The following is a 12,884-nucleotide window of genomic DNA, read 5'->3' on the forward strand; positions in this document are numbered from 1 at the left end:
AAAGAAAGAAAGAAAGAAAGAAAGAAAGAAAGAAAGAAAGAAAGAAAGAAGAAAGAGAGGGGGATGGGAAAGAAAGAAAGAAAGAATGGAAAGAAAGAATGGAAAGAAAGAAAGAAAGAAAGAAAGAGAGGGGGATGGGGAAAGAAGAAAGAAAGAATGGAAAGAAAGAAAGAATGGAAAGAAAGAATAGAAAGAAAGAAAGAAAGAAAGAAAGAAAGAAAGAAAGAAAGAAAGAAAAAGAAAGAAAGAAAAAGAAAGAAAGAAAGAAAGAAAGAAAAAGAAAGAAAGAAAGAAAAAGAAAGAAAGAAAGAAAGAAAGAAAGAAAGAAAGAAAGAAAGAAAGAAAGAAAGAAAGAAAGAAAGAAAGAAAGAAAGAAAGAAAGAAAGAAAGAAAGAAAGAAAGGAAAGAAAGAAAGAAAGAATGGAAAGAAAGAAAGAAAGAAAGAAAGAAAGAAAGAATGGAAAGAAAGAAAGAAAGAAAGAAAGAAAGAAAGAAAGAAAGAAAGAAAGAAAAAGAAAGAAAAAGAAAGAAAGAAAGAAAGAAAGAAAGAAAGAAAGAAAAAGAAAGAAAGAAAGAAAGAAAGAAAGAAAGAAAGAAAAGAAAGAAAGAAAGAAAGAAAGAAAGAAAGAAAAAGAAAGAAAGAAAGAAAAAGAAAGAAAGAAAAAGAAAGAAAGAAAAAGAAAGAAAGAAAGAAAGAAAGAAAGAAAGAAAGAAAGAAAGAAAGAAAGAAAGAAAGAAAGAAAGAAAGAGGGGGGATGGGGAAAGAAAGAAAGAGAAAGAAAGAAAGAAAGAAAGAAAGAAAGAAAGGGGGATGGGGAAAGAAAGAAAGAAAGAAAGAAAGAAAGAAAGAAAGAAAGAAAGAAGAGGGGGGATGGGGAAAGAAAGAATGGAAAGAAAGAAAGAAAGAAAGAAAGAAAGAAAGAAGAAAGAAGAAAGAAAGAAAGAAAGAAAGAAAGAAAGAAAGAAAGAAGAAAGAAGAAAGAAAGAAAGAAAGAAAGAAAGAAAGAGAGGGGGATGGGGAAAGAAAGAAGAAAGAATGGAAAGAAAGAAAGAAAGAAAGAAAGAAAGAAAGAAAGAGGGGGGATGGGGAAAGAAAGAAAGAGAAAGAAAGAAAGAAAGAAAGAAAGGGGATGGGAAAGAAAGAAAGAAAGAAAGAAAGAAAGAAAGAAAGAAAGAAAGAAAGAAAGAAAGAAGAAAGAAAGAAAGAAAGAAAGAAAGAGAAAGAAAGAGGGATGGGGAAAGAAAGAAAGAAAGAAAGAAGAAAGAAAGAAGAAGAAAGAAAGAAAGAAAGAAAGAAAGAAAGAAAGAAAGAGAAGAAAGAAAGAGAAAGAAAGAAAAGAAGAAAGAAAGAAAAAGAAACAAAAGAAAGAAAGAAAGAAAGAAAGAAAGAAAGAAGAAAAGAAGAAGAAAGAGAGGGGATGGGGAAAGAAAGAAAGAAAGAATGGAAAGAAAGAAAGAAAGAAAGAAAGAAAGAAAGAAAGAAAGAAGAAAGAAAGAAAGAAAGAAAGAAAGAAAGAAAGAAAGAAAGAAAGAAAGAAAGAAAGAAAGAAAGAAAGAAAGAAGAAAGAGAGGGGGATGGGGAAAAAAGAAGGAAAGAGAAAGAAAGAGACAAAAGAATGGAAAGAAAGAAAGAGAAGGGGGTGGAGATGGAAGGGAAGGAAGAAGAGCATCCCCTACAATCAATGTACTTACTGGGAGGCAGTAGGGACTGGATGGATCAGACTCCCCTTGTCCTTTTTTCTTTGCTGGGCTCCAGCTTGAATCTTCCCGCCCACACATCCCCTTCTGTGAGGCAGAACAGAGAACACTGCCGAGGAGAGTGGGCGGGGCAGACACAGGAGGAGAGGGCGGGAGGAGGAGGAGCAGAAGCTCTCTCTCCTCTTCTGTCTGGCTGTGCGGGCAGAAGGGGGAGGGGGGAGATCTGTCAGAGCTCTACTGAGCGGCTCTCCCTCCCTGCCTGTGATCCGGAGATGTAGGTGAGCTCCGATCACAGGTCTCACTTGCCGCCTGTTATCTCTCCCTGTAGCAGAGCGAGGGGACTCGGGACGGAGATCTCTGCTGCTGAATGAGGCGGCTCTCTGATTAGTTAAACAAACCAGCTGTGCGAGGCCCCTATGACTGCGAGGCCTGAGGCCACCGCCTATTTCGCCTAATTAGAGAGCCGCCCAGACTCATCACACTCTCCATTAACTAGGTTCTCTTTCACACTCACTATGAGATCACTTCTCACATAGAGACAGACACCACCACCCCACTGTTTTACTCTGTCTTTCCATAAGAGAGCATAGCCAGAAATATTAATAGCCCAGCCATGGGAAGAATGAAGCCAAGATTTAGCAATACCAATTAGATCATAGTTCTCCTCATGCACCAGAGCTTCCAACTCACATATTTTTGCTTGGCAGACTTCTGGCATTGGTGAACAAACACTGTTGTCACATTTTGCAAACTTATGTTGCATTTTTTTTATTTTAGTATAAATAGTACAATTTCCAATGGTTGTTTGTAACATAGGAACCTTCATATCATCTGCCATAGCCCTCCCCCTCATCTTTCCCCATTTCACTAACCAATAGGTGCTCACCCCTGTCTGACCTGTCTGCTCCATTATAATCTAATTGACCCTCTCCTCACAATCCTAGTTTAATTACTCCTCCAGCCTTCCCATAAACCTCTCCCCAGTACAGTAGACCCCCTTCCCTTTAGGTGCAAACCATCTTTAGATTATAGGTTGCACCACAATGAAAGTCAGCCCAGCGCTCCACCCAAATCCCTCCTTCTTACACCAGTTCTTTAGCCATGCATCCAGCTCTCTAATCTTCCCCTGCCTTTCCTGTGTTGCGCATGGCACAGGCAATATTTCAGAAAATATCACCTTGGAGGTCCTTCCCTTCAACTTGCAACCTAGTTCTTTAAACTGTTCAACCTGGTTCTTAAGGAGCCTCCACCTTCCATATATTCTGTCATTGGTTCCAACATGGACCAAGACAGCTGGGTTATGCCCAGCCCATCCCAGTAATTTACCAACCTGGTCCACCACATGCCAAACCCTGGCAGCAGGGAGACAGCAAACCATTCGGTTGAGGCGATCCTGGCGACAAATTATTCTATCAGTCCTTCTGATTATAGAATCCCCTATTATCACCAACTGTCTACGCCTACCTGCACTCCCCTCACCACCCCTACTAGATGGGCTGCTCTCCCAGTTGTTAGGAGGAGCAGTGACATCCAGGGCTGCCACCTCTAAGCTTGATACCCACCCAACTACATTAACCACTTCAGCCCCCACAATCATACATAGGAAATACATGTACTCATGTTTGATTCATTTAATTCTATACAATAATGTTTTGCATTTGAGGCATTAATATTATGGTAACAACCATGCTCATGTGGCATTGGCTATTAGGTATTAACCTACTGTCAGCATTTACTGCTGATTAACCACTGAAGGACCGGAAGGATTTGCCCCCTTAATGTTCAGAGCACTTTTTACAATTTGGCATTGCTCTGTTTTAACTGGTAATTGCGTGGTCATGCAATGCTGTACCCAAACTAAATTTGCGTTTTTTTTCCCCACAAATAGAGCTTTTTTTTGTTGGTATTTGATCACCTGCAGTTTTTATTTTTTGCGCTATAACAAAAAAAAAAAAGAGCGACAATGTTGAAAACAAACCCCAATATTTTTAAACTTTTTGCTATAATAAATATCCCCCCCAATTAAAAAAAAAAAAAAAACAAAAAAAAAAAAAAAAAACAAATTTCTTCATCAGTTTAGGCCAATATATATTCTTCTACATATTTTTGGAAAAAAAACCCCAAAAAAACGCAATAAGCGTATATTGATTGGTTTGCGCAAAAGTTATAGCGTCTACAAACTATGGGAAAGATTTTGGAATTTTTATTATTTTTTTTTACTAGTAATGGCAGTGATCTGCGATTTTGCGACGGACAGATCGGACACTTTTGACACATTTTTGGGACCATTGACATTTATACAGCGATCAGTGCTATAAATATGCACCGATTACTGTGTAAATGTCACTGTCAGGGAAGGGGTTAACACTAGGGGGCGATCAAGGGGTTAAATGTGTGTTCCCTCAGTGTGTTATAACTGTGTGGGGATAGGACTGACTAGGGGAGGAGACCCGATCGTTGTTCCTACTTAGTAGGAACAACGATCGGTCTCCTCTCCCCTGACAGCACAGGGATTTGTGTGTTTACACACAAATCCCTGCACTGGCTCTCATTGTGTGCAATGCTCATCGGGTCTCCTGCTGTGCAGTGGCACACGCGTGCCACTTGGGGCCTCTCCTGTGCAAAGGATTTTACCCAGGAGAGCCATTCTGCAGCAGTAAAAGTACGTGAGGCGGTCAGGAACCAGTTAACCCATCTTCTTACCTGATAATACTGACTAACCCCTCCACTCTCCCCATTAACCCTACTAGCCACCTGCTCAGTGAGGACCCCTTTCAGGGGGGGGGGATAGTCTGTTTCTGGCCCTATAGCCTTCAACTGAACAGCATGAAAAACACATGTGCATACATTATTCTTATGTTTTAGGCAGGGTTTTGACTTTATTAACCAGTTTACTCCTCCCACAAAAAATACATGAAGCATGAAAAACACCAAAACTGCATGTTAAAACACACAAAAACATGGTAAGAAAAACGCAGAAAAAATTGGATTTTTGACTTACCGTAAAATCCATTTCTCTTGCGTTCATTGACAAACACAGCGCTTCCTTATTCAGAACCATAGGGTTATACTGTCCCCTACAGGAGTAGGACACTAGGCAGAAAAAAAAAAGACTTGGCTACGCCTATGGGCAGTCCTAGGTGGTATACAGCCACCTCTCTGTTATAAGCCTTCAGTTTAGTAACAAGCAGTGTCAGAAGTATCAAAACGCCTTAGAGGGGTGGGTGCTGTGACTGTCAATGAACTTTCTCTTCCGTTCATTGACAGACACAGCCTTTCTTTATTCAGAACCATAGGGACGTCCCAAAGCAGTGCCAAAACATAAGTGGGGGGGGCAACCAAAAAATAAAACTAAAAAATCCCAAGGCCAACAAGGTAACAGGAGCTCAACCAGAACAACTGGAGCCCAACCTGAACAAAACACCCTCAAGAGGGTTAGATCCTCTAAACAGCAGCCTGCAAAACCTTGCGGCCAAAAGAATCATCCACAGACGCCAGCACATCCACTTTGTAGAATTTTGTGAAAGTGTGCACCGACGACCTAGTGGCCGCCTTGCAAAATTGCGCCGCTGACGCCTGATGACAAAAGGCCCAAGAAGCACTAAGCACCCGGGTAGAGTGTGCTGTAACAGGGAAAGGAGGAACCTGACCCCTGACAGAATAGGCCTGAGTCACTGTCTTTAGAAGAAGCAGCGGACAGCCCCTTTCATGGCCCGTCTGTGATCACAAACAGTGAGTCTGACCTTCAAAAAGACCTCCAAAAAGTGGCTGCCAAATACACCCAAATCGCCCGAACCACATTCAGGGCATGCAAGGCAAATTCCCTAGGATGTTTTGACCTGGGGCACAGAGAAGGCAACACAATGTCTTCATTGAAATGGAAATTAGAGACTACCTTAGGAAGGAACGACGGACATAGGCGAAGAACCACCTTATCCTTGTGGACCACCAGGTAAGGAGTACATCAAGATAACACCACCAGTTCCAACACCCTGCAAGTGGAGGCGATAGTCACCAAAAAGGCCACCTTCTGAGACAGAGTAAGCAGGGGAATCGCCCAAATATTTCAAAGGGAGGCTTCTGGAGAACTGAAAGCACCAAGTTCAAATCCCACAGCGGTAGAGGAGGCCGCACCAGTGGAGTCAGATGTCGAACCCCTTGATTAAAAAAGGTATGCCTCAGGAAGTGCAAGGCCAGGGGATGCTGAAAGAAGACCGTCAAGGCCGACACCTGGTCCCTGATGGTACTCAAAGCCAGTTTCTGCTCAACACCCCATTGAATAAAGGTCAAAATCTGAGCCACCGAAAAGGAATGAGGGTGAACTCCAATCGACTCACACCATGAAATGTACGCTTGCCACATTCTGTGGTAGATCTTCCTAGAGCTAGCTTTTAGCAGTGTCGGGACCACCGACGCAGGCAAACCTCTATCCTTCATCACCTGACTTTCAACAGCCAGGCCATCAAAAGTCAGTGACTGTAAAGCAGGATGGAAGATCGGCCCTTGGGACAGTAGATCCTCCCTGAGAGGTAGCTGCCAATGGGGCGCCAACGACCAGATGCACCAGGTCGGCGTACCAAGACTGACGAGGCCAGTTCGGGGCCACTAGAATGATCGGAATCCCTACGGTCTCGATCCTGGGCAAAAGTCACAGGAGAAGCTTGAGAGGTGGAAAGGCACAGATCAGACGATACTGGCCGTCAGAGGATCCTGTGACCTGGCCACAAACCTCCGTACCTTCCTGTTGAGCCAGAACACCAACAGTTCTACCTCGGGAGTGCCCCATCGGAGACGTAACTGATGAAACCCATCCCGGTGAAGGGACCACTCCCTGTGGTCCAACACCTGTCGACTGAGGTAATCCGCCTGCCAGTTTTCCACTCCTGGAATGTGGAGATGACCGTAACAGAGCGATCTGCCCGCCGGTGGATGCCGGCTACTTCCAAGGCCGCCAACACGCTTTGTTCCTCCCTGGTGATTGATATAGGCCATCGCCGTGGCACTGTCCTACTAAATCCGTACCGGGAGCCCCTGAAATCGATCGCCCGAAGTTCCAAGCGGTTGATTGGTAAGTCTGTATTCCTCCAGCGACCCTAAGCGGAGCTCAGGCCCAGGACACCTCCCCACCCAGACAGGCTGGCATCGGTGGTGTCCACTGTCCAATACAAGGAGAGAAAGGATTTGCCCTGATAAAGATCTGGAGAGCGAAGCCACCAGACCAAGGACCCCCTGGTGTTCTGGCTCAGCCAAATCGGATTGTCCAGAGACCCCAGACATTTGTCCCATTTCGCCAGGATCTTCTTTTGCAGGGGTCTCGTATAGAACTGTGCAAACAAAACCGCCTCGAAGGTAGAGACCATCAGGCCCAATACCGGCAAGCAAATCTGCAGGGAGGCCCATCTGCTGGACAGCAGTAAATGAATCGCAGCATGCAACTTCTGTAGTTTGTCCATGGGAAGGAACACGGAATCCAGAGTCAGGCCCAGATAATCCAATTTTCTGGCTGGAATCAGAGCAGACTTTTGGTAGTTTAGAAGCCAACCGAACTCTGTCAGAGTCTGAATAGCTATCTCCATGTTGCCCAGGAGGGTAGCAGAGGACTCCACTCACAGAAAGCGGTTGTCCAGGTAGCCCAGAACCGCAATCCCCCACTGACGCAGCAAAGCCAGTGCCGGGGCCAACACTTTTGTGAAGACCCGAGGAGCGAAGGCGAGACCAAAGGGTAATACCATGAACTGATAGTGCTCCTCTCCCACAGCAAAACTGAGGAATCGATGGTGTTGGGCACATATTGGAATGTGTGGGTAAGCATCCTTGATGTTGATAGAAGCAAGAATGTTCCCCTGATCAAGGGATGCCACCACAGTGCGAGTGGACTCCATTCTGAACTTCCGAACCCGCACAAAGCAGTTCAGGACCTTGAGGTCCAGAATTGGGCTTACTGTGCCCTCTTTCTTTGGGACCGTGAACAGATTTGAATAAAACCCTGACACTGGAGCCGGGACAATTACCCCCTGAAGCAACAGGTCTTTCACTGCGTCACGGAGGGCTTGCAAGTGGTCTGGGGACAGACGCACATTAGAAAGGAAAAATCTTTTCGGAGACAAGACCAGAACTCTATCTTGTAACCAGACAAAGCCAGTGACTGTAAAGCAGGATGGAAGATCGGCCCTTGGGACAGTAGATCCTCCCTGAGAGGCAGTCGCCAATGGGGCGTCAGCGACCAGACGCATCAGGTCGGCGTACGAGGCTCCTTCCCCTTTTTAGACTGTGGAAGAAAGGTACTCTCCCCCCCCGTGACACTCTTGATTATGTCATCCAGGGTAACCCAAAACAGATGACATAATTGACAGATTGATTCCCTTACCGCAAGGGTGGGGAAATACATTGATGGGTTCCTTCAACCGCTTGGTAGTTCTCTACCCGCTTACATCAAGGACACGAAGCACACGATCAATATTTTAAGGGACTGTGAGTATAGAGAGGGCCTTTGGCTAGTCACAGCCGATGTGACATCCCTGTACACAATAATCCCACACAATTGGGGTCTGTTAGTTTAATACTTCCTAAAAAAGGATGCTACTTTGCCCTCTAAACAGAAAGAGCTTGTTATGGAACTCTTAGAGTATGCTACTACGCATAATTTTTTCTGGCATGAAAATAAATACTTTGTCCAGAGAAAGGGTGTAGCCATGGGGGCCAAGTTTGCCCCCAGCCTGGCAAATTTGTTCATGGGCAAGTGGGAGGAGGACATCATCTATGCCAATAAGAGACCAGAGTTGGTCCTGTGGGCCAGGTACATAGATGATGTCCTCCTCCTATGGGATGGCACCCATGAGTCCTTACAGTTGTTTATGTCCTCCTTGAACAACAACGATCGAGGCATAGAATTTAAATATGAAGCCAGTCAGCACACCATTAATTTCTTGGATTTGAATATTCAAAGTGAGGATGACACTTTAGTCACGTCCACTTATTTCAAAGCGACTGACCGAAATTCCTTCATACCCAGAGATAGTTGCCATCATCGCCCATGGTTAGATTCAGTCCCCAAAAGCCAATTAATCCGCATGAGGAGAAATTGTACTCAAGTGGATGATTTTGAAACACAGACCAGGATACTCAGGAATAGATTATGTGATAAAGGTTATGATTTAACCACTCTAAATAATAAAACTGAGGAGGTCCGTATGTTGGACCGTGATTCGCTTTTGGTAGACAGACCAAGGATGGCTGAACGTGAACCGGGGAATTTGATTTGTCCTTTCATTACACGTTACTCCCAACAGCATTTCTTTGTGAAGAAACTCATAGGCAAACATTGGCACATAGTAAAAAACGATCCTGTGCTTGGCACGGTACTCCCTGACAAGCCATGTGTAATATTTAGGGGAGCCTCTCCTATCAAACAATTAGTGGCCCCTACTGTTTGCAATCCACCTGTATATAAGCCCATGTTTTTTCATAACTTAGTTGGATTTTATAGATGTAACAACTGTGCTGTTTATTCCATTAATGCTATCAAATCTAGGAAAACAACAGAATTTAGGTCTAGAAAAACAAATAACACATTTCCTATTAAGTCCTTTGTCACCTGTTCCACTCCGTGTGTAGTGTATCTCCTGACCTGCCCATGCGGGCTTCAGTATGTTGGGCGTACGGTTCGCCCTTTGCAGGTCAGGCTTAATGAGCATCTAGGTAACATTAGGAGAGGGTTTAAGGGCCATCCACTTTCTAAACATTACCTAGAAGTCCACCAACAAAACCCTAAGGGTACATCTATGGTAGGTATAGATAGATTGAGATTACCTTGGAGAGGGGGTCCTAAAAGACGGGCCATCTCTAAATTAGAAATGAATTGGATCTACAAAATTAAATGTCTTAGACCTTCAGGATTGAATGTAGACAATCAATGCTTTTATTGATAATTCCTGACATTTTTGGCTGTTTGTTAAGTATGAATTGTCTGATAGGAGTTCCATTGGTTGTACTTTTAATTATTTATAGAAGGGATCCTGACCCCGTTTTTATTCAATAAAGAGAATTATTTATATCCCTTCTAATATTGCATTGGTCTTTCAGGCCCTTTTTATTTGCATATAATTCTCATACTTTTTAATTGCTTCATACAAATAGTAGCCTTTGAAAAATCTTCAAGTATTGTATGAAGTTATGCATCTTCTAATTATAGTAGTACCGATTTATGTGTGGGAATAAAGATTAGCTTGATATCCGTTTCCCCTCTGTATTTTATCCAATTTTTATTTGTATTTGTTTTTTAAATATGGCGCCCGTGACAACACAGGCATATCCCGCATGAAGAGTATTATCATCAGATCGAGGTCTGGCTCCCTTCTGCGTTCCACCTATTTGTCATATCTAATACGGCGCCCGAGTCAGAACGAGGCTTGGTTGCGGCCGTACGTCATTTGAGTGATGGCTCAGCACATCGCCCGTACTCCAGGAAGACGCAAGGTATTGCGAAACATGTAGGGCGGTGCACTGTGCTGACGCCATCACGCCACATGTGACCCCGGCACGCGGGTGTTTTGTTTTTTCGTTTGTCCAGCCGGCTTTTTTATCTGTTCGTATATGTCATCTGCGGGTATCCGCATGTTTTATGAATAAAGTGCTTTAGATCTACTACACAATCAGCGTCCCTTGTCTTCTCGCCTTTCCACTCAGGGCCTGGAGCCCGAGTGGTTTCATTTCAGAGCCAGACAAGTTATCGTTTTCGGGTTTTATCCGTATCCCTGTGTGACACCTCCATCCGTCATTTGAAGTGATTCAGGGACCAGAGACACCACTTATCAGAAGGTCCTACAGTCCCCTACAGAGGGTAATCTGTCTGCTCGAATGACCATGCGCTGGAGGGGGTCCACCTTTTCTGGTAAGGGTCTCCACACACAGATTACCACTCTGACACTGTGATCCATCCTTCCACCATCCATGCCCCAGGGAGCTTTCTAGCATTTCATCTGTATCATCTCCCATTTTTGAACTCACCTGTCTACACATTCATTAATGCTACATTTACAACCTATTGTGGACATTACGATATGTTTGATTTATTGCAATTTGGGAGGTGGTTGCATTTTTTCACGTTATAATTTACTGTTCACCATATCACATTTAGATATTTGTGTATACATACTATGTACAATCCTTCAAATGAATATTATATCTGCTTATAGCGCAACTTTATTATTATTATTTTTGAAGTTTTTTACCATAGAGATATTAGATGGTTTTAGTTGCTGCTTCTATATACAATCTAGCGCAGTATTACTTTCCTTTTTTCCAAAACAGACGATTGCCTTGAAAGGGTAAATCAGTCAGAGCTTTTTTTTAGAAGTCTGGTCCGCAGACCAACCCTTAAGCCACAATACACGCCTAAGCACCACTGCTGAGACAGCTTAGTGATTAAGGGAGCTGCGTCCAAGGAGGCATCGCAGACAAACTGCAGCCCCTGGACCAACTGATCCGCCAATTCAGCAAAGGCAGGGGAATCTGTTCACCCTCCAGATCCCGGCGCAACAGCTTTGCCCACTCTGTTAGCGTTTGCAACACCAGGGCAATGGCTAAGACTGGCCTAAGCACCGAACCCGCAACAGTGAATATAGTGCGGGCCAGAGACTCCACTTTCCTGTCAGCCGGAGATTGCTCTACTGGAATCATGGTTGCTTTGTTCAACATAGAGACAGGGGGATCCAACACTGGTGGAGTTGTCCACTTCTTGAGGAGGTACCTCACAGCAAAGTGTTTTCGGACCACAAAGGGACATTTTGGACGTTCCCAATCCTTATAGACAAATTTGTCAAACTAGGAGGGGTGAGGAAACACACACAGACACCAGACAGCTGGTGGGTGCCAAAAGAGGACCGGCACCTCCGCCGCAGCTGCATCCTCCATTTATAAAGTTTCCTGCACAGATGCAATCAGTACGTCTACCAGCGCCTTCTCATGCGCAGCCACAAATGTGGAGGAATCATCCTCACTATCTGAGAAGTCAGGGAGCGCAGCCGCAAACCCCGCAGGGTGGGCCACGTCCGCGGCAGCCAAGTCAGATTCAGGATCTGAGGAGACAGACGAAGCAGGGGAAGGCAGGGAAGCTTCTTGCTAGTATGCCGCCAAAAAGCCACCTCCACTGGAGAAAACAAGGACTCTAGAACCGCCGTCAGTCGGTCAAAGGATGGCTGGGGCCCCAAGGGACCTGCAGCCTCTGAGAGGGGGTCAGGTGGGGAAACCTGAGCCTCCACAGGGGACGAAGGGGGACCCACCACACCAAGTGCAATCACTGCTATGGGAAACCACCTGTACAGGTAGCACCACCGGAACACCAGGACACCGCAGAGCCTGCAGAAGAGAGGGGAAGGGACTCCACCGACTCACCACCCCACCAGCGTAGCACCTGCTGCCTCAAATATAGCACCTTTTACACGTGGCGTCTCAGGAAGAGGAAACCCCAAGAGTCAGCAACAGGGGAAAAGGAGGAGCTCCCACAGCTGAAATGTTGTCTGGGGCTTTACAGTAATTGACTGCCGCTCCATGAACACACCAGACCACCATATTATGGCGGCCGGACTACACAAACATGGCCGCCAGCCATAGGAAAGCATGCAGACACCAAGAAAATGGTGCCGGCTAGCCCCCCCACACCAGTACCATGCATAACGCCAGCCTATAACATCAACCATTGCACCACACTACCCCATATGGAGGGGGGGGATGGAGGGGGTGCAGGAGTGGGAGGGAAGGTCACCAGGAGGACCCACAAACCCCAGGGAGAGGGGATCTGAGAGAAGGAGGGAAACCCACAGGTCCGACCGACCTAGGGAGGGGCCCGCGTCCACCCCAAACCCATCCAAGGGGAGAGGAGGGACATGTACTCACCATACCAGACAGAACCTCCTCACCATCGAAATGGGGGGCTGTTGGGCAGGAGGAACGCTGCGACTCTGGCCGAGACTGGTCGTATGTGTCCTCGCGAGGCATTTAACTCGCTGTCCAGTGGGGCTATGTCGCGGCCGACCTAGCATGAAGCTGTGGTCTGCACGCGCTCGCTGGCCAGACTGGGGGGACCACTGGATCTAGAAATCAGGCCTGTCGCCCAGTCCGGCAGTTGATTGTAGGTCTCGCAGGAAAAAAAATTGGTTTAAAACGAAAAAAACAAAAAATTGCCAGGA

At 45.3% G+C, this 12,884-nt stretch overlaps 1 protein-coding gene across 5 annotated transcripts in view; it reads right to left on the reverse strand.

Annotated features, from left to right (window-relative positions):
- Positions 1-12,884, reverse strand: part of TERT (telomerase reverse transcriptase) — a 501,506-nt gene that overhangs the window by 55,309 nt on the left and 433,313 nt on the right. The window lies entirely within an intron of this gene.

Source organism: Aquarana catesbeiana, linkage group LG05, assembly GCF_042186555.1.
Source record: "Aquarana catesbeiana isolate 2022-GZ linkage group LG05, ASM4218655v1, whole genome shotgun sequence".
NCBI classification, from domain to species: Eukaryota; Metazoa; Chordata; class Amphibia; order Anura; family Ranidae; genus Aquarana; species Aquarana catesbeiana.